This window comes from Pipra filicauda, unplaced genomic scaffold (genome assembly GCF_003945595.2).
Source record: "Pipra filicauda isolate LSUMZ 115617 unplaced genomic scaffold, ASM394559v2 scaffold62_size3274119_pilon, whole genome shotgun sequence".
NCBI lineage: Eukaryota > Metazoa > Chordata > Aves > Passeriformes > Pipridae > Pipra > Pipra filicauda.
The window spans coordinates 2763776-2786050 of record NW_024104787.1 but is presented as its reverse complement, the minus strand read 5'-3'; positions in this window follow the sequence as shown (position 1 = coordinate 2786050).

The following is a 22275-nucleotide window of genomic DNA, read 5'->3' as shown; positions in this document are numbered from 1 at the left end:
GACTTGGTGTTGGAGGGGGAGCTGGATGTTGCGGCAGCTCTCTGTCTCTTTCTCATTTTCGAGTCACTTTCTCAGCCATGATGACAGAGCTTTCACATTGAGAGCTGCCAATAAAGGATTCAATTCTTTTCTGAAAGCCTCCCGCTAATTAATTCGTACTCTGAAATGCACCTTAATGACTATGGAGGCTTCTGAACTATTTTTGAGTGCTTTCTAGTGGGCTAAGTTGCTCTTTCTGTCATAATATTGGACATAGCTTTTGTCCTGTCTGTACTTCCAGTAATATTGCAGTGTTTTTTTTTTTTGTGTGGTGATCCGACACAGCCTTGGAAGAAATAACATTGTTTTTCTCTCTCCCTCTGTTTTGTGGTTGCTGAATAATGTAGTGTGCTTCAATGACAAAGTGCTGAACTTCCACAGAGAACAGGAGTGCAAGTGCACAAGTCAAGAGATATTACAGAAAATTACAGAATTATTCTGCATTTCTCTCACCCATGGCAGATAGTGTTTTTTAAGCACATCTTGTGTAAAGATCTTGTTCCAGTAAGCTCCAGGCTGATTCTGATCTAAGTATAGTCTTGCTGGTCTTCACAAAGCTATGATTTCTTCTCTGTAGAGAAGGGTCAAGAAGTTTGACCATAAGTGCGATCAGAGGGTATGAAAGATCCAGAGGGGTGAGAATGCTTTTTTTTTAAAAAAAAATAATTCTGAAGGAGCACTGGTTTAGTTTATATGTTGTATGTAAATAACATTCATAGTGAATTTTATGATACTAATTACAAGTCACAGAGAAAAACTTACACTTCAACACATCAAACACTGTCCTCCTTTCCCCTATCTCCTGTGCTTCCAACAACTGTAATTCCTCCTTTACTTTTCCTGGTTTCAGGACATGGCTTCCAGGGCAGTTCTACCTAACCATGTCCGAAAATGCATTTGGGAGCGGAGCAGATAATCTACTTTCAAGATCTTCACACTTGCACTGCCTCTCTTGATAGCAAGGAATTGCAGCTGACTTCTCTTCCTCATTACAACACTGCTGCCCTCTTCCTTCAGCAACATCTCTTTCAATGTCCTGTGAACCTGGTGGCTAGGAGGGAGCCAAGGCCAACCACAGATATGGCCAGACTTCTGACTTACTCAAGGAGCAGTTGTGAAGGTGCTAATCAGGCTAATCAGGCCTACAGGGGAAAACCTCAGCTGTTATATAACAGCTTTTCTCACCCTGAGTATTTAGCAGAGCTTCACATCAAAGAAATAATGTGTAAAACTAGCTGAGAATGTTGTGTTCATTCTGGGTTGGTCGAGCCCTGTTACATGCACTTTGCAACCTGTGGGGCTCATTTGAAGCAACCAGGTGGGATTTTCAAAAAAATCTCCCATGCTATGGCTCAATCACTGGCCACTTACCAAAGCGTCCAGCCCTGAGAAGGGAAGACAAAGTAAGCTGAATAATTTTTTCTTGGGCTGGAAGCAATTATTGCCACCTTCATATGCAACTGCCTCTCTTTCTTGGGATCCAGTATTTCTTGCCCTCTCACACAAAAAACTGTGAGCTGTCATATGGCTAAAATGCTTCTGTCACATGCTTTGCACCCTTTGTGTGACAAGGCCCTGCTTATGCCCACAAGACGTAACCAGATGTGTGCTTAGTCTGTTACAGGATCTGTCAGTCATATAATGATAATGCGGTTCTTTTTGATGAGACAAAAGGTCAAGGTGATCTGGGAGACAACAAATTAGAGAAAAGGTGATAGGTGACATGAACAGCACATCCAAATAGTTGGATATAAGGGCTTCAAGTCACTTAAAAACCATCTCCTAAAAGCAAGTTATGATTCTTGCCTGGGATAAGTAGAAGCAGAGATAGCCTCCATTTTCCATTGCCAGAAATGCCAGAGTCATTCAGTTCCCATAGAGATAGTGATTTAACTAAATATGTATCACTTTCTCTAATTGTATCTTGGATAAACTTGGTGGAAGCAGGGAATGAGATAAGGTAGTTCCCATGGGAATTACTAATTACTAATTAGCATGCTACTAATCCTGATTTAGTGTCTTCACCTAGGAAAATATGTCATCTGGTAATTCTAGAATGCCTGTGCTCTTGCACTGGACATACTTGCACAAGATTTCTCTTGAGAAGGGAACTTCTATCAAGAGAAGACCTTGAGATCTTTCAAGCAGAAATCTTTGCTACAGGAGTGTTCTGTACCTCCAACAAATGCCCAGTTATAGATTCACAAGGGTCAGAAGGAACCATTTATCTTACCTGAGCTCCTGCATAACATAGGACATAGGATTCCACGCACTAATTCCTGCATCAAGCCCATGACTTCCATCTGAGCTAGACAATCTTTTCTGTATGCCCTGCATTAGTTCTTTGTTTCCCAGTGAGGGATTGTCTCTTGTACCAGACAAGGTACAATACCTTCTTTCCCTCCCCTCAGGTAGCCACACAGTGCTGTGGGGCTGAGGTGGGAAGCAGCTCCCTGAGGGTGAGAGGACTGCTGACCTCCGGGTTGTGGTGCTGGGAGCTGGAGGGATGGCCTGGTGCCATGCTGGCAATGCAGAAGTTGCTGCTGCTGTAACCAGAGACAGGGAGTAAAGTTGTGGAGGGAGTGGAAATCTACTAAGAGTAATGTGGTCCAGCAGGAACTAGATTGAGCTGTCAGATGTACATCACATAACCACTGACCGCCCACCAGGTCATTATAGAGTTTGTGGGATTTATGAGGACAGCTCTGGGATTTGATACTTGTTTTCTCTTTACTGTCATTCTACTTCTCATAGTGGAGATTTTTTTATTTTATTAAATGTTTACCTGTTTAGGATTCAAATATGCATTCAGATGAACTCTATACTAAAGCAGCTCTGAATATTGAACTAGTAATTTTGCAGAAATACATGCCTGAGATGACAGCTCACATAAATGTCAAAAAACAACAGATATATTTAACTCAGTAGACAGTTGGATAAACTGATAAGGAAAATATACCCCTTTAATCTAATGTCTATCAAGAGCATACTTTAGGCTCCTAGATTTGGTTTTAGGTCTGTCTTTGATCCAAATCAAGCATTTATATTGAGATGCCCTGGTTCAGCCTCGATATTAACCAAAATTGTGATTATCATCTTTCCTGGGAAACAGAAGTGAGTGGAGGTTCCTTTGCTGTAAATTGCTCCCTGCTTTCTTCTGGTGATGCCAGCTCTTCCTTGGAAAGGGTGTTTGCTGTGGAGAAAATGAGCACAGGAGTGGGACTAAGTCACAGGCAAAAATATAGGGAAAAAAGAAGGGTGAATTTTAGTTTTGATAAGCAAATAACTGCTGTGGATATTTCAACTGTCCTGGTGCAACAGGAGCTGCTTCACTGCAGCCACTCAGACTTCCAAGGGGCTTGGTGGAGACTTCATGGGTAGGATGCAGGTAGGTGAACTCCTGTGTGCTTAATGCAAGTGTTACATGCTTGGCAGGATTTCTTCTGCCTTCTAGACAGCTCTAGGTATGTTCATTCAGCCAGCATAAGTATTTAGCAAGCTATGTCATGGCTCAAGCTGATAGCAGATGGGATCACAAGATGCAGTGTTGGAAGACAGAAAGCTGTGAACCAGGTGGTTTTGTTGGAGCCGGACTCTGGCAGGAGATTAGATCACTGTTCTGTTTGCTGAAATGCTGAATAACAGTCCTTGTGCCCATGGTTAAAAGCATTTTCCTAACCGATCTCAAATCAGAGGTGCATGAGAAAGGAAAATGTGGATAAGAATAAATCTGTATTTTACAGGTCAGGCAGAGGACATGGTAGAATACGCTCTCCTGTGTTTTTACTATCATCTTTTAAATTAACACTGCCTACAAAACAGCCTTGTGTGTTTGTGTCAGTCTATTTTCTCCACAAACTCCAGTGCACCTGAGTCCACTTCTTGCCAACTTCATGAAATCCAGGGAATACTTGACACTGGATCTATGTCAACACCATATTTTGTTTCAGCTGATGGTACTTGCTGGGTGCTTCATCTTCAACAGCCATTGGGGTTGCCAGCTACCATAACTCTTCGGGGGCTAGTAGCACTTAAGTTGTGGTTTTGTTTTTTTTTTTTTTTTTTTTTCTGCATCATGTATCTCTTTGAAGAAGATTTATTGTTTTCAGAAATTACCTCTTCTATTTTAAAGGTGTGAAGGAAATTTAAAATATGAACCTTAAAGCTAAAACCACATTTTAAGAAATGCCACATAAAATTTCATCAGATCAGAGGAGGTGATCAGTGAGTTCTGAATACTCTGTATCCACTCTGACTTTAACATTTCTTAGGTAGTCTTTTACTGCTTTTCACTTCGCCCCACCCCCCTTGGCAGTTATCCATGTTACCTTTTGCCTCTTTTTTTTCTTGTTTTTTTTTTGTCAGACAATGCCAAGAGAAAGAAAAGAAGCACTCTTACATGTGGCATTTACTGGAATATATTATCAAATTTAAAAAAAAGCACCACGATAGCTACATTATGTCATAAACTTGAGAGTTCTGTGTTGTATTGACTTCATTATAATTACTCCAGGCTGAGTTAATTATGTTAGGTGTGCCGAAAATCTAGTGGTTTCAAATGACTGAGCAAACCTTTAATTGACAAATGAAGATGAATGTTCTGTCCTTCAAAATCCCCCATTTAGGAGAGAAAATTCTGCCACTCATCTTTGAAATCTCTGCAACAGTTGGCAGCTTGGCACTGAATTACCCGATTTTGCTGTCACATATATAAAACCTGCCTCTCCATAGCAACAAGAGATGATCATGGTAAAGAAATGCAGCTAAGCCATATAAGTGCATTTTATTCTGCTGCTCCCTATCCAGTTTGCCTTAAGTGACTTTCCTTTCATAGTCAGTATAAAACCACCACATAGACTTTTAGGAAGGAGTAGTACCAATACACATAGTTAAGCTTTACAAAATCGAGATGAATTTAGCAGTTACCCTTCTCAAGCATTGGCTTGAATAGTGCAAGGAGGACTATGGGAAGGTGACCATTTCTCAGTGGAAAGCAGCTGGAGTAATGTGCCAGCTTAAGTTTCTTAATGATTCTTCCAAAATCCCAATCTTGTTTCTTGTTCTAAAGTACTTTCTAACCACCTTCTAAACTCACTGGGAATTGCTATCTTATTCCCATTTTGACATGAAGATGTGATCATGGACTTATTTAAATAAAAGACAAAGAAGATGAATGAAAGAAGGGAAAGGAAGGACAGGACTGCAGCAATAGTTTTACCCACTATGGCTAGTTAGTAATGCAAAAATGTCTTCTTTTTCTAAAAATTACAATGCTTTTGATAAATCTTAAGTTATTTGATGATGTCATTCACTGTTTTCACTAAGTTGCTTTAAAGCTTTCTACCTGAATGCCTAGTGTCAGGAGGATATAACCTCCAGCCTGTGGGCCCTATCCAGTTTACACATCGAGTGGCTTCATCCCACTCACAGTATTTCCCAGATGATCTGCAATGCCTTCCCCTCTTGACTCGAACTAATTAATCCATAATTCAGCATTTCAACAAGTCAGACCTGTGGGTTCTTGCACCAAGGCTGTGGATTCATTCCCATCAGATATGGAAAAAGAAAGGCTTTGCATCACCTGACATCCCAGCAGAGGGCTGGCTACTGTGCAGAAGAACAAGAAAAAGAGAGTCTTTACCGCAAAGAGCTTCATGTTGCAGACACAAGAGAGCAGCAGTGGGCAGGGCTGGTTGTGCCAGGCAGTAAGAGACATTACTGTTCAGGAAGAAGAGCAGTCACCTCAACCTACCTACCATGTTTGCATGTCCCTGTGTATGACTATAAAACACAGTTTTTATCCTGCACAGTCATAACCAAAATAGTGGGATTGTGGCACATGACATGTGACCATATGTTGGAAAAAATGTGTTATAAAGGGGGCTGCATCCCCTCAGCATGTTTCTCAAAAGACCAGTGGGTCCATGGAATATCCCCTGTGAAGCATCCTCTGCTCCTCCATACCAGAGATTTTGTAATCACAGCTTTAAATCTGCAGCAGGCTAATCTTAAAAGCAGATCCACCATCTCAGCTGCAAAGAGACTTTACTATATTCATTCAGATTCTTATATGCTATACAACCATGTAGCCTACCTAATTTTTCCTTAATAATTGCTTTCTGACATAAAGATGCTTCCCACCCAAATTGACTCACTCTACAGCCAAAACCAAGCAATTGAGTGGAGTCTGAGAGTGATAAGGAAGCATCTGACCTCCTGTTGTAGTCACATCTCTGCTCAGGAGAGGGCCAGGAAAGGTTACAAGGAGCACAGGGCTAATAATGAGAGGCTTGAGAAAACTGGCTGTACAGGCAGGTCAGCTTTTTTTTTTTTTTTTTTTTCAGTTTGCAATATTTTGTACTCAAAATGTCCTCTGCTTCTGGCATTTAATAAAAACACAAATTATGTTTGCTCAGTCTTATCCAAAAAATTCTAGATTTTTATTGGCACCAACTGATCTGCAAACCAGAGTTAATCTTTTTTCTGCTTTCTTTCAGTGTATCTGCAGCTTCAGTAGATTCAGCATAAGACACAGTAACATACTGCAAGGAACTAAATTATGATTAAGCTTGTAATAACAGCAGAGACATCTGTCAGTGCTGAGCAATAGGTATGTCAGCCCTCCTTGCTTCTTCTCCTGAAGGAGAATTATAACAGAATTATAAATGGAGGAAGATAAGGTAATGACAATTGTCTCTAAACTTACTCTGATTGTTTTTTACTGCAGCTATACAGATTGAGATGCATCGTATGCATAGCAGTCGTGTGTAGATTCATATCCAGAGAAGAGTCAGGAGTATTTTTATTATTTCAGATTTATGTATTTTAGTTGCATTAAAATAAAACTTCTTTCTTTCTTATAATGTGATATTAATCATCTGTTTTGATGTGGAATAGCAGTGTATGGTTGTAGGTATCATGAAGAACTCAGTCTAGACAGCACTACCAATGGAGACAGTGAAATTGCTCAGATATACAAAGTCAGGTTTTAATACTACTGTGGATCAGGACCTTAAAGTGTAATAGAAAGAAGGGAGGAGACAATCCAATTTTGCTGCAAAAAGCTAAACTATCCCTAAATGCTCTAATCCCATTGTTAAGGCAAGAGCTATGAATGTTCTTTTCAGGAAATATTCAATTAATAAAAAAATTATTTAGCAAAATAAGGTCTAATTGTGTTTAGTTTTTATTTGGTGCTCAATTTTACCTGTTCTTAAATTACACAATGGTATAGATGTAAAAGAAACCACTATTTTCCTCTGAAGAAGTAATTTCACTTTAGCTATGAAATAATTGGAAGCTTGAAGTAATTATAGCACCAACCAGTCTTTCAGAAATACTTTCTCTAAACTAAATGCTTTCTTGAACAAATATACCCTGAGCTGAGTTACCTTGACACCCTGAACACATTAAATTATTCTTGATCAGAACACTGAAAATATTTCACTGGCCCATCGCTGTACTCAGAATGCTCCAACAGCTACATTTAATTAATCCCCTTTTTTATAATTTTAATAAATATAATTCTGTTAATTTCCTCTATTTAAAAAAAAAATTCCTTTCCTGTATGTCTAGCTCTATGTATTCTGTCATGTAGCCAACATTACTGCTGATGGACAGCTTAGGCTTCTTTCAAGCTAATGATTTCATTGTCTGAAGCTCATGCTGGTATTTGAGACATATTTTCAAATTTGAAATCCCAAAATAGCAGAAATATGAAGTGAATGTGGCCATGGCAAAATAATTGGGAGAAAGGGAACAAAACAGAAAAGTGAAGCATATATAGCAATAGATGTTATAAAAAAAAAAATCTTTAAAACCCAAATGCCAAGAGAAATAGTTAAGGAGTTTCTCGTTTCACTTAAAGCAATGAAGGAGAAAGAAGTTGCTGTGCCACAGAGAGCTAGAGAGAGATGAAAATGGTGCTGCTTAATGCACAGTTGTGCCCTGGATTTTATGCCCAGATCTCCCACGCACCTTACAAAAGACAAGAATACATCAGTGGTTCCAGAGCAGTTTTGCTGCCAAAGTATGAATGCAGGCAGCAGGGAGAGGTATCTCTAGAAAGGTAAGTCCAAAAATTGTCCTGCTTCTTTCCCCTGCTGCAATATTTTTTTAAGGTCTCTCCAGAAGCCTCTTTGATGGGTAGGAAAAGCAAACTGAACAAATACTTGATTTTTTCCTTGTAAAACTGCAGATTGAGGCCATATGTGCAGGGCAGAGGAGCCCAGGCTGACCCATAAACAAGCTATTAAGGTACTAAGTCTTCCACGTCTGGTTATTGCAGAGCTGGAAGGATGGACTGATATTAGTGCTATTCCTTGAAGACAGATTTAGCTTTCACAAGCCTCATAATTTCACAGAGAACACTGTGCTAAGACAAGTCAAGCTTTACAAATGCCAATTTCCTGGCACAAGTAATTTCCTGGATCCCTTTACCTGCTCAGAGCCCAGCTCCCCATTCTGGTAACGCTGTTACCTAGGATTTAAGCGAGGCTCTCTGCAGGTAAGGTGGGCTGCTGTCAAAGCCATTTGCAGGATTGGGCTCAAGTAACTAATGCTTTTAGGTTTTCATTGCAATTAGCAGTACTGGGAATTAAGCTCTTTCTTCTTTCAAAGGGTGGTCCAAATCACAACCCAAACAATGAAAGTCTACCTCCAAGTCTTCTATCTCTGACCTGTAAAACAATATGATTGTTGCGTGGAGTTTGCATTGGACTACAGGGCATCTTATCAAGTGGCACATGCATCCACTGCCCTATATGACAGGAAATATTTCTCTTGTGCCTGATTGTAAATACAGTTGTATTCCTGTACAACTACAGTTGTAGTCCTGCCTTTTTTTGCAATCTTTCTTCTCTGTGTATGTGCACATGCAGCCTTACTTTTGTTAAATACAGATTTCCTCGATGTTTGTGCAGCGTATGTGTGTATTGCTATCAAATCAGTTGCAATGGAACATGCCAAACCTCCCGAAGCAAATACAAGCTGCCTGCTACATATCCGCTAGAATGCAGCAGAGAAGCCAAATCTCATCTCAGTCCTTTCCTTGGGAACGACTAATGCTCACTCATCTGAGTCCCACTTTCTAGAGCTCATGTTACAATGTTCCTACCCAATTATGCTTAAAACACAGTGGTATATAGCATTTCTATATAAGGAACATACTAATGTGTTTTGTCACCCAACACATGGAAAAAGCACTTCAGTTCCCAGGAGAAATGGTCTGTGTGTGGGGGAGTTACAGCCACACAAGTCCAACTGCACATATTCTCTGCAGCATGCTTCACTTTTCTGAAAGTGAAATAAAACCAGTTCCAATAGCATCATTTTTTTTCCTGCTTTAGTGAAAAAAAAAAAAAAAGGACCAAGTCCTGGCAGACAAATATGAAAAAAAGGAACACAATGAGGCCTAAGGAAACATTATTAACAGCATACATGTACTTGCTGAAGGGAGAGAAAGTGGAAATTGAGTTAAAGGAATGGATTGGGCTCCTTGTGCTTTGATATGGCTCACAGGGTAACACAAGGAAAGACGTGTGTACTTTTGCCATGAGCTTTGATGGAGATGGGTATCTGAGGTAAGCGAATGCAACTAGATTATGCCGTATGACGTTCACTGTGAAGCATCACTGTGGAGCTATGATGAAAAAAGTGGCTGTCCAGGGGGAGCAGCTGTTGGGAGAGGGTGTGTTACTGCTACGTGATGTGCCAGCCTGATTCCCCATTTGTCAGCTCCTCTGCCTTGTCTTGCACTATGCAGTTCCCAAAACAGAGCTCCAAACAGCAGTTAAGACAGAAAAATGCACATATGTAATAAACAAAGAATTGTAATGAAAACCCCCAATATGTGTTCCCCAGCTCCTTCCAAATGCTTCAAGACTTTCCTTTACCACTACTTCTTGTTTAAAAGAGATATGTTCTGCAGTGTCCAGGAATTAGTGCTGAAGAGATTGCAGCCTTTCCTGTCTGTCAGCTAGCCTGCTGCTATTCACCGTGATCAGCAAAAGGCCCTTACCTTGCCCTTTAAAAGGTACAAAATTATCAGGAGACTATTCCAAATAGACTGGACAGTGCTTGCGGATCTGGAGTAGAAGTATTTTATGACTGTGCTGCTGTGGGTGTAGGTCCATGTGCCTTGACCTTTTCCATAATTACTGTTTAACTTTATGGGGGTTTTATCTCTGAATGGATGAGTTCAGCGCAACAAAGAAGGAGAAATTATTGGAAAGTCAAACAAGAAAACAACAGAAAGGCTTTAGGAAAGAACATCTGGTTGGTGGGGAGGAGCAGGGAAAGAAGAGGATAGTGATGAACTAGGGACTGACTTGGTGATATAGGTGATACTCCCAAGGCCTCTTCCCAAGCTGTTGAAAAGACTGGCAGTGCTGCTAAGGAGGTCGTTAAACGGTTAAGCAGACTTTTGGAGAGGAGGAAAAAGGGATGGCTGCTCCATACAAGATACACAAGGCTAAGTTTTAGTGGGGTTATCTCAGAGCCCTTCAAACTGCCTGGACCACATCACACACCCCAGCTGCATTCCCAGATGTATAGGGTTAAGGGGCAGGTTTGCATCCATCTGCATCCTGCTTAACCTTGTGGAGGATGCCTCTGTGTTTATATTGGAGAGGAGCCATTTTGTTCTTAGAATAGGTTCCTGGGTATGGTACTTTGAGAGACTTAAGGCATGGATTCAGGAGTACTTGTTATTTCAGATGCAGCTGTCATTTTCTCAGCCAGCAAGGGTGGGGTTTTGGGGCAGCAACCATGCTTACAGCCTGTTCCTGGACTCCCTTGCCACCTTACTTACCCTCAGAGAGCTGCCTACAGCCGCTCAGAAATGAGGTCTTAGTCCTTCATTGGGAGCAGAGACAGCTAGCAATCATTTTTTCAAAGAAAAACATTGTTTCTAAAACAAATCAGCATTTCTCAGTCAATTGGATGAACACATTGCTTGGGTCGGGGCTCTGCCCCACAACATCCTTTTGGGCAGAGAGCCATACATCTGCTCAAGCTTATTTTGTCAAACCTGAAAAACATTTATCCATCTCTCTCTCACTCCTCCTTATCCACCAAATCTCTGCCTCACCTGCTGCTATCCTCACAGGACCACTCCATCTAGGGCAGGAGTCCATGTTGGAAAGCAGTGCTTAGAGAGGATGTTACTTCCCCATTCTCTTCAAAGAAGCTGTTCATCCTTTTCTGCTCAGTTCCAGATGGCTCAATTACCTCCAGTTCAGGTGAATGAAGGCAAACATCCCACTTTTTTGCATAGGACTTCTTGCCTTTCAACTTCAGGCAAGAGTTTGACCCATTCCCCTTATGAAAAAATGCAGTCTGTTGAATCACACGACTTGAAAATTAAAGTCTTTGAAAACATTCTGATGTTCACCACACTGAAAAAAATTAAGTTTTAAGACCACCCTGCTAACTAATTGTTTTGATCTTGACACTTCACTTTGTAGCAAATATTTCCCTGTGAGCATGGCTGTAACCCTGTTCTTTAAATCTAGCATCTTTCCCAAGTTTTCCATCTGCTGCTTCGCTTTTGCACCACTTCCAGCCTACCCACAACAATCACTTCAATTCCTAGTCTTTTCCCCTTACAATCAGTACCTCCTTAGTCCTTTGAACAGCTCCTTGCACCTCTCCTTGTTCCCTGTAAGCCCTCTCAAAACACCTCTTGGCCCCTTTACTAAGAGTTCTTGCCATATTGCCCTCCATATGGCCATACCAATACAGCTAGTCACAAGGGTTTGGTAGTGAGTGTAATGCACTGGGAGAAGTGGTTCTGATGTTAAAATGGAAACACTTTACAACCCAAGCCCTTAGCATGGGAATTTGAGTTTGGGAGACCATCGGAAAGAAAAACAATCACATGAAAACAGTAGTTTTACACTGCACTTGTTTGTGAGATTACAGAGTTTATAAGGGCTAAAGGAAAGGTTCAGACTTTAAAGTTTGAGACAAAGATGTTTTTTTGGAGCGTGGATAGATAATTTTCATTCATTGGTGGCTTTAACTAGTTTTATTTTTGACATATTCAAAATGAAACAAGGTTTGAAATAGCCATATTTCACTGCATAATGAAACTTCTTACATATTCTGAATACTCCTGCTTCCTACTTCTTTTAGAAGCACTCTTTTTAGGTTGGATTATTCTGAGATGCCCTTTTACATACTTTTTTTGTGGTGTCTTTCTTCTCATCCAGTCATGGTGCTACCACCAGCGGTGTCCTGCTTTTCAGTCCCCACCCAATTTATTGCTCCAGAACCATAGCTGGAGTGGCACAACCCCTGTCTAAGAAAGTTAATTTTGTGTAAAACAACCAGAAATTAGATTCAAAGTTTTCCCATTTTGTTACAAAGAAACCATCTTTGTACATCTTGAGCTTTTACCCAACTCTCTCGGTTTTCAGACACCACAAACACAGGTTCTCCTCCTCCACCAAATGGTAAACATTTTCCTTCAGACACTCCGTAAAAATAAAGGACAAGACCAAGCCATTTCAATATCTGAAAAAAACCCTTCCACTTTCAAATTTCCCATAATTTCAAAACTTGCCTTGATTTCCACCAAACATCTTGGAACAAGAAGGGATAAAAGGCAACAGAAAACAATATAATACAATATCTTTTCTGTGTGGGTAGCTAAGAGACTTAAAATCACATCAAAGTTTGATTTATGATAGTAAAGGTGATGAGTCTAAGCAAATTATCTGAATAGGGAATCATTAGAGGACATTCAGAGCTACCAATGGGATCTTCTTTTACTTGTGTTTTCCGATAACATTTCAGAAATGCTCAAGAGACACCAGCAGCTCAAGTGTTGCATCTATTAAAGGATCCAACAGGCTCTGGCTAAATTATTATTTATTATTTTTATTACACTATTGCCTAAATGTCAAATGATTCACAGCTGTTGCAAAAAAAAAGGCACAATCTTTTTACTCGCGGCATCTTTCCTACGTTACGGGAATTTACTGCAGACATTTTCAATCTGGGTTGCTGCTGAGGTGAAATTCTTACTCCCTAGATAGCTGCTGTTATACCAAGTTGCAGTCCATCATGCTGTGTGTCATGTCACGTTACATAGAACGGTGACACATGATTCTCTCTCCCAGCTGGTGATGCTTTTCCCCTGGGGAGCATCAGTTGTGATGCTCATACAACCCATACAACTGTGTGGGTTAATACATCCGGGCACCTGGTGGTCCCTGAAGGGTTTGATGAGTAACACTGATGAATGGTCCCTGGATGATGCTGTCCCTTCGGCCCCTCGTGCAGTGCTGGGGTCTGCTGAAAAGCAGAGAGAAGGTGAAAGCAAGCAGAGGGATTGGATTCCAGCTTTAAGTCACAGGGATTACACTTTCACTTTATTCCCCAACTTTATACTTCATCACCTATCATGCAGCTCTCAGAGGAAAAAGAATAAAAGTAGATTATACACTTTGGAGAGGAAGGAAGTATATTTAGCTGCTGCTGATCTTGTAACTTTTGTTACTTTGTATGTGGCTAGCCATCCATTCTTGCCAATTACCAGTGCCGTGCTTTGACAATAGCGGAATGAGATTCACAGCTACGCAGTCACAGCTTGAGACTTTGCAAATGAACATTCATGGCATGCTTCTCAGCTTCCCTTTTATAGAAAAATTGGCACTTGTAATTATATACTTTTTAACAAATACTCCTTCTGCATCTTCAGTTTCCAACTTTGCTTTGTGATCCTAAGGGAGCATTCTTGCACTGCTAAACTTCCCAAAAATAAAATGAGACATAGGCAAATTATGTCCTCTCATAAGGACAAGTAGCTAACAGAGGCTATTAAATGAAAATATCAGTCATCTGATTCACTCTTTGAAAAATATTGTTAATCTAAAAGTTGTATTATTTTTGGCATCATCAACTGCACCTAATGCAAGACAAAAGATTTTCTAGCTAAAAGTTTTTATTTCTTGGGATAAAAAAAAAAAAGGATGTGAAGCATTAAAATAGCAAAAACCTCAAGGCAAGGAGAAACAGTTCATTGTCCTTGAATCTACAATAAAGCCTGCTGAAAGAGAAGTGATAAGCAACCGGTACTAATGGTCAGCAGGTAGACTTACAGTGCTGAAGGTCACAAGAGGCTAAGGTCAGTGATTCTCTCAGGGTCCTTAAAGTCAATGTCTCATTTATATCTCACGCCCAGTGCATACTTATTTCAAGTTTTTTTCTGAGTACCAAATGAATTTTAACTGTTATGAATTGCTATTTGTGAAATCAGCTGGGGAAAAAAACCCCAACATCCTGACTCCTTAACAGGAGATGGTTGGGGGGTTCTTTTGTTTTGTTTTGTTTCTGGATTTGACTAGAACAGAGCAAAACTTTCTCCCTTGATTTCAGACGACTGCTGTTGTGGCTATGTGGCTGCAGGGCAGGGTGATCCTTACTCTGTATTTTTGGTTGATTTTTTCTTCCTTTCCTTCCTGTTCCCACAGATCTCATGTTTCTTCTCTTCTTCTGTATCCTCCCCGCATCAGACTGGGTCCTAGTTACTGCACCCCAGCTTCAGTCACAGGTGGGGACTAACCCCATTTTCTTCCCAGGAGAAGCAAATGGCATTTGTCATTGGTGACAAGACAGATTTCCTGGCTAAAGGGAAGCAAACCTTATCAAACTTTCATGTAAGAGAATGGGGTTGTAAGGTAAGAAAAAGTCTTCACCTAGATCTTCATTACTTGAAACCATTTATTCTGGGAAAAGAGGAAAAGACTGCTGCCTTCAAATTTTCAGCAAGGTCTTCTTCTTGCTCTCCATCAGGTGCTTTATCTGTGAATCTGCCACAGATGTTCTCTTTACAAAGGTAGCTTTCTTTAACCAAATTTTATGCAGACAAAGTCCTTTAACTTATAATTTCCTAGGTGGGACTGGCTGTCCACTATAAATGCAGTGGGATCCTCAGGAGATTGTCAGAGTTTCCCATTGTATGTTTAGGAAGTCTTGTTTTCCAACAGCCTGCTATTACATTTAGCCATTGTAGTCATGCAGTCAGTAGTTGAACTTCATGGTTTTTGTAAATGATTAAAGACAAGAGCTATCTCCATCATGTAAAACCAATTCCTTGTATCATCAACATTACCAAAACCAAGATGAGAACACCTGATATGGACAACACCTATTAGAACTGGAGACTATATTCAGAGAAATAAATAGAGTTTGCTCCACTTAAAATATCACTGAAGGTACAGTGGTGAGTGACAGTTTGTAAAAGGAGTTGGGAGTACAAGGCAAACAATGAAGTTCTCAAGCCTCTGTTCATCTATCCTTGTTTATGAAGAAGTAGCTATCATTAGAATTGTATTGACATACCAAATTTTGAAGAAGTTTTAGGCATAAATAGTTCTCTGAGGAGCAATCATATTAATAATCAGTCCTTTTAAAAACTGAATTAAAATACAGACCTTTTCTGATTTTAAGGCATATTCTGCAGTCCTAATTCACAGAAAACTGCTACTGTCGTCATGTTTTCCCTCTAGAGACATAGACAGGAAACTGAAAGTCCTTATTTTATTGGAGTGTTACAAATCTGAATACTTTAACAATATGACTATGAGGTAGGTATGAAAAAGTTCTAATTCTGTAGTTAAATGTTAGAGTTGATGAGAAACTAGATTTAAAGAAATGCATAATCTTTTTAAGAATCTCATATTCAGATTTTAAAATAGAATGCTTTCTTACTTTTATTTTTTAAATTTACATTGGAATATATTATTCAGAAATTTTTATATTAATTCCTCCCTTTTTCTGTCACTGAGACTAACAATATGAATAGCATCTAACTTTTTTCCTTTTTATCTCTTTTTTCTTTCTAAAGTGTTTACTCTTTTCAGCTGTGGGACTCGACTTTGTGAAATTTAGATTATTGACTGCATTTTTAAAATTTATTTCTCCTTTTGTTACTCTGTCTTTTCAGTCTTGCTGAACTCTCTGATGATTCAGAAGATGGAAAAAAAGTCAGCTCTGTTCACTCAAACGCTTAGAGTTACAAAAGAAGAAAATAGAATGAAAAGCCATGAGAATCTTGAAAGCCACCGAAACTAGAATGCTTATTTAATTTTATATAAGATATCCTGTTAAAAAAAAAAAGAAAATAGCATTTTTTAGCCAAACCCTGTTCTTGACACAATCTCATTTTTTATAGGGAAAACTTCCAGATGACAGTTTTCAAATGCAACAGTTGTAGGAATGACAGAACAGTTGGAGCAGTGAAGCTTTAAGCTATTGTTCTTTTCCTTGGGGTAGCCTTGAAAGAATACATTCATGCACTTAGCAAGGATGAACAATTTTTAAGCAGATGACTAAAATTTAATTTCTTTTTTATTGCCATCAATCATCAAGATAAATATCTTGGTTCTGAACTGACTTGTAGTCATTTGCAAATATGGAGGGTAAGTATAAAATACTACCAGACAGTGTAAATGGTTGCAGAATTCTGTGTTGACAACAATTTGCATATATGTTTGCTGAGTTTGCCTAAATACAAATTTGTGTGATACAGTAGTGCAATGGAAGAGTGGACAGGCAAACTCCATAGCAGTATTTTGATCACAGTTGACGATATTCAACTGGGAGCTGAGAGGAGTCTGTTCTGTTTCAGTCATGTATTGTTACACACACACACACACACACATGCACACACATATATCAGTATCTGTAATCTGCATTTTTTGAGACAATATTACATCATCTAAAAAGAGAAGTGAAAGTGGCCTTTGCTAGTAAACAGTCAATGGGCATGGCAATCAGATTGTGTCAAATAATTAATCTGAAATAATGACATCTAAACAGGAAGACACCATCAGTTTGGCAACTGATAAGATGGGATCCATTTGCTAGTGTTGGAGAAAGGTTTTCATTATGAAAGAAAAACTAACCTTGAGATGAAAGCCATCTAAGCCGTACACTTATGAGGACAGGCTCTGGCTTAGCATGTAGCTGCTAAATTCAGTACAATTTACAGTCCCACAGTCACGATTACGTTTTCCATAGAAAGGACGGGAATTCAAAAGTTTCTGTTTGAGGAGTCATTTCATATTATACCTTCAGGAGCCCAAAGGATCTAAATCACACATGCTGTGTATTTCTTTGATAAGCCAAGCTGCCCTGGCTTCAAAAAGCAGCAGACCAATGATGCTGCTTCTGCCAGTGCACTGGCCTTGTATTGAAAGCAGTGAGCTTTCCTGTGACTGAACCCAGACTGAATTTCTCACGTTTCAAATTCCTGCTCTTCTATGTGCCACGTCGTCTCTTCTCTCTGCCTGTCAGCGCAGTCTGTCTGTGTGTGTGGGTAACTGCCAGCATGTGATCTGCTCTTCCCTTATCCTACGTGTCTATAGCCTCAGGGACCACTGAAAATGATACCTGATGTTTTGCAAATCTCTGGGTGCATGTGCGTATGTATGAGTACATATATATGTGCATGTTCATAGAATATAATGTGTATTTATGCCAATGTCCAGGTAGACAAAATAAATTGTGATTAAGCTCTATTCCTCTCTGAAATTCTTGTTTCAAATGCAGGCTTACATCACAACAATACCTAGGTTCCTAAAAACGTAGATGGAAGTCTTCTGGGATTTAAAATGACCCCAAATGCTGAAATACCGATGGGTATTTTATGTTGACAGGCTTGTAAAAATCCTACCATACACTGTACCTCTAGATACTAAAATCTGATCCAAAAGTACTGTGGTCCTACTCTGTTTCCCATATGTCAGATTATGCATCATTCTGTAGTCACATCAGTGATGGTGTTGACTCAAGAGAGGAGCCCTTCAGCTGTGTGAGCAACTTCACTGCTGAGCAGCTTGAGTGCACACCAGGGCTTAAGGGAGACAGATAAGGTAGGGAACTGAATCTTCATAACTGATTTGTAGTAAGAAAGACCTAGCCCAGTGCTAGGATGGCTATGCTTTTGGACAATATATAAAGGAAGGGAAGAAGGGAGATAAGTATAATAATTTTTAAGTCTCCTTTTGTTTGGTTTGTTCTAAAGAAAAATTATCTGGAATCTTGGGTCTTGTTTAGTTATTGAAGTTATTGAAGCACTGCTTGAGTACTGAATTTTTAGCATTTGGATTTCCTGCGGCTGTTAAAATAAATACTAGCAGAAATATCAGCATAAAAAACCCAAGAAATTCAGCAAACATTTGTATTTAAAATAAGAAGACCGTAAAAGTCCTGCTCAGAAAAAGACTGAGAAGAGAGTCTGGTGCGCGCACAAAGAGAGGACTGAAACCATTAGGATCAATGGCAGGAAAACGCTAACCTGGTCAGGGACATTAACCATCTTCTAAGGTCCTTATCTCTAATTTTGGAGGATACAAGCATCTAAAGTTGTCCCTAAGGCGCTTAGACTGGATAGGGCCTCAGACACTGAAACCTCTAAAAGACAAGATGAGGGACAAATTGAGATTAAACTGATCTGAACTGCTCCCAAAGAGGCCTGCCTCCATCCTCTAGAGGGAACTGAGGAAGACTCATTTCTCCAGGTTGAAGCTGGTCTTGCAAATACCTCTCTGAGACTCTTAAAGCATTTTAGTTCTTCTGTATTTTAATTACTTGGTCCAAACCTCTACATGAGTGCCCACATACCTTTGAGAATTTATACAGTGTATGGTTTGGCTTGTAGTCAAGACTTTCACCTGAATATTAAAACCACTAATGGAGGAAAATATTTGTGAGTGGTAATTATAAATCTTTTCGAGGTGTCTTTGTAAAACAAGGGAAGACAAATGCCTTCCTCTGCCCTTTGTGGATTATCTTTAAGATACTATAAGAAATACCCTGTGGGCTCCAAGGCTCTTGAGGAAGGATATTGGCAGTATTATTTAGGTAAAAATCAGTATTTTCAGACTGAATCGTTCCTTTTAAAAATGTAGTATTTTAGTTAAGTGCTACAGATGTAACTACATCCAAGGATGATCATCACGGCCTCTCTCAGTCCATGTTTGTTTTGATAACTGGAAATGTAACACCAACCCACTTACATTAAATTCTTAAACTGGTGAACTTTTAGCCCAGAATGCATGGCAGAGATGCTAGCATTTTACAGTTGGTATTGATTGGTTTGCCTGGGTTCTAACAGCCTCTAGAATGTGCTTTTATCACTAGAAATATTGACGTATGTTTACCACCTTGGCTTCAAATACATATAATGAATTTTTCTGTGTTTCTACATAACAGCAGGTAGAATAGCAAATCTTGAGACTGCCAAAGAGGAAACTGCAAGCATAGACCAGTATCACTGCAGTTTTTCTCTATAATTTTATTATGGGTCCCTGTAAGTTTGGGCTTTTTTTGCCCTGAGATAAGCCATGCGGGAACACCTGAACTGGTACTTTGAATTCCTAGCAGGAACTTAAGAGAGAGGGTGACTTGGCAAGTGCTTACAGAGAAACACAGTATATGTCTAGCTTGAGAGAGTCGGGAAAGATTTTGGTTTCTTGAGGTGAGATAGTCTTTGTCCTGGTCATACCTGTGTTAGCAAGTTGTGTGGTAAACCTGGAGTGGGTATGGAGAGCAATACATCTGGTACTGTGAAAGCAAAACTGCTTCGGAACCAATGCCATGACAAGGTCTTACTTTCACCGGTACAGTATATTTTATTTTTGTGTGAGCAAGAAAAGAGTGCAGCTAAAATATCACTGCTAACCAATAAAAAATGAAGCACTCTACAGAAACATTATGATTCATAAAAAATTAACTCCAGGCTCATGTATGCAAAACTTAATTACATAGGCTTCAACTCTCATCAGAGTCATTGTTTAACTGCTCTTTCCTGAAACTAGGCTAACTCTTGAAACATTTCATGTCTATTATTAACTTTAAAAACATTTTAAATGCAGCAAATGTTTAAACTTGAAAGATAATTCAGCTTCTTTGTCCTGGGTTAAGTTTGTTATGAAGATTTTGTTGCATTGCTATTTAGACAGATACTCTACAAATAGCAATATGAATGAAATAAGACTCCTGAGTCCACTGTTAAAACCAATGTAAATGGGTATTGCATTATTAAAGCTCATGGGGGCAGATTTGCTTAGAAGAAGAGTTCACTCGTTTAGTTTTGAAAATGTGATTCAATATGGTTGTCATTCTAGTCAGAAAACTGGGGTTTTTGGTTCTGGGTAAACCACAGTACCTGCAAGAAGAAGTAAACAGTCACCTAATTCAAGAGTCTATGCTAATGCTTGGGGTTTTTTTTCCTTCACTAAAACCCAGAGGTATTCATGGGCACTGGGTGCTCAATGCAGTACAAAGGAGCTGTTTTGAGATGTTCTAAACATTTTAAGCATGTTGTCATTCAGTGTCCACACAGATATTTAAGAAGCATGCCTGTTCTGAGGCACAAATAATGAACTCAAGAAATCCTAGATGAAAATCACTGTATTTGAGGCATTGAAATAATAGAGAATGTAATGATGAATATATTTTTTTCATTACTCATTTTTAATACTGTACTGAAAGATAAGAACTGGTTTTACTTTGTTATTTCCAGCCCTGCCCATGCTTAAATAACATTAGTGTTGAAGTAACAGTGATGACAGTACTTGCTGTGAAGCAGTATCGTGGTCTGCCAGCGTGTCACTCCTGCTAATAACTTCTCTGTCTTGGTCCCTCCTTTCTCTGTTGTTCAAAGAAACATATTTACAACAGGAACATATTAAATCCAGCTGATTTTTTAATGCTCTGCAGCAAATAACAATGATGGGTGTACAGCCTGACATACTTTTTAGCATTGTTGAAGTGCTGCATAAGGGATTTGGCTGCCTGAGTCCCATTAAGGTATATGGGAACCATATGGCCAGATCCCTAAGTACCACTTTAAAAAATGTAGGTGATTTTGTCTGTAACAGAGCACAGGATTTTGAAAGTGCTGCTCAGTGCTCCTCTTTTTTAACCTGTCTCAGGTTTTTATTTTCTGCATTTAACTCATGAAAATTGCTGCAGATAAAGAGTTATCCTGGAGGCTGGATTCTGGGTCATATCCTGCTTCCCACTGCTTTAGTTTTCCTGCTACTGACTGTGTGGACATGTCTTCTGCAGAAGTTCTAACAACATGTCATTTGGGGCATTGTAAACATATAGCTTGTCTCTGTTCTAAACATTATTTATTAGATGTCTTGGACTCATTTACAGTATCCTTGAAGAGCAGAAGCAGGTAAATATTTATCAACTGAAGAATCTCATTTGCATGCTGAGAAGCCTTCTGAAGTGCAAGCCTCTGGTTTCTCTCTGGTTCCTCTGACTACGATGTGCTATTTAAAGTTTTTATTTCAGAATTAGTAGGCAAATTTTAGAAAGGCCTTGTCCCTTTGTGAGAGACAAGGACAAAAGCCCTTTAGACCTGATTATGAAAGTAGATGCTCCTGTGCAAAATTTCTCTAATATGGGAACAAGTACAGGAGAAGCCTCCAGGGAAAATGGAGGACCTGGGCTTTGGTCAGTTAAGATACAGACTGAATACTTCTTGCAGGTTTTCAGAGCCATAGTGGGACCACTGCCCCGGGAGGCCTCAGGGGCAATCCCCATGTGGAGGCCTTTGGCTGAACCTGGATGGCTTCTGCTGCTGCGAAGGGCAGTGGAATCACCAGTGCTCAGCTTTGGGGTAATCCAGTGGAGGTGACAACTTGAAGGGGCCCGAAGAGGATGGAAAGTTTGCAGAGCTATACATATATGTACATATACATATGCACACTCATGTTTTGCAAGGTGCATGCTGTCTGGCTACCAAAGCATCTCCCAGCTGGTTCTGTTTATCCACTTTTACACTGCCCAATATTGCAGGAACTCACAAAAAACTCCTTTAAATAAGCAAGGAACAACAGAAAGACAATAAGATGGGAGGAGATGATAAAAGAAGCATATTACCAGAGAGGATGATCGGCACATACTGCATCCAACCTGTTTTTCCTCATTGCTACTTATTCCCTGACTCTACTCATGTGGGTTCCATGGAAATTATGTTTGGGATCTAATTGCAGCTGACAAGGGGACTGTTTTTTCTGTCTGGATAGATGTGTTTATGTTGCACTTGAATATTTTAAACCAACTTCAGAGCTGCATCTGACAAAGCTGGAACCTGCTTTTATTACTGGAATCTCAGGTGGTCTTTGCTGCCTCCTTCATCACTCAGGCAGTCACTTCTGTGCAAAAGGTATCTGTGAGCTACAACAAAAATTAGATGGCATTACTTCC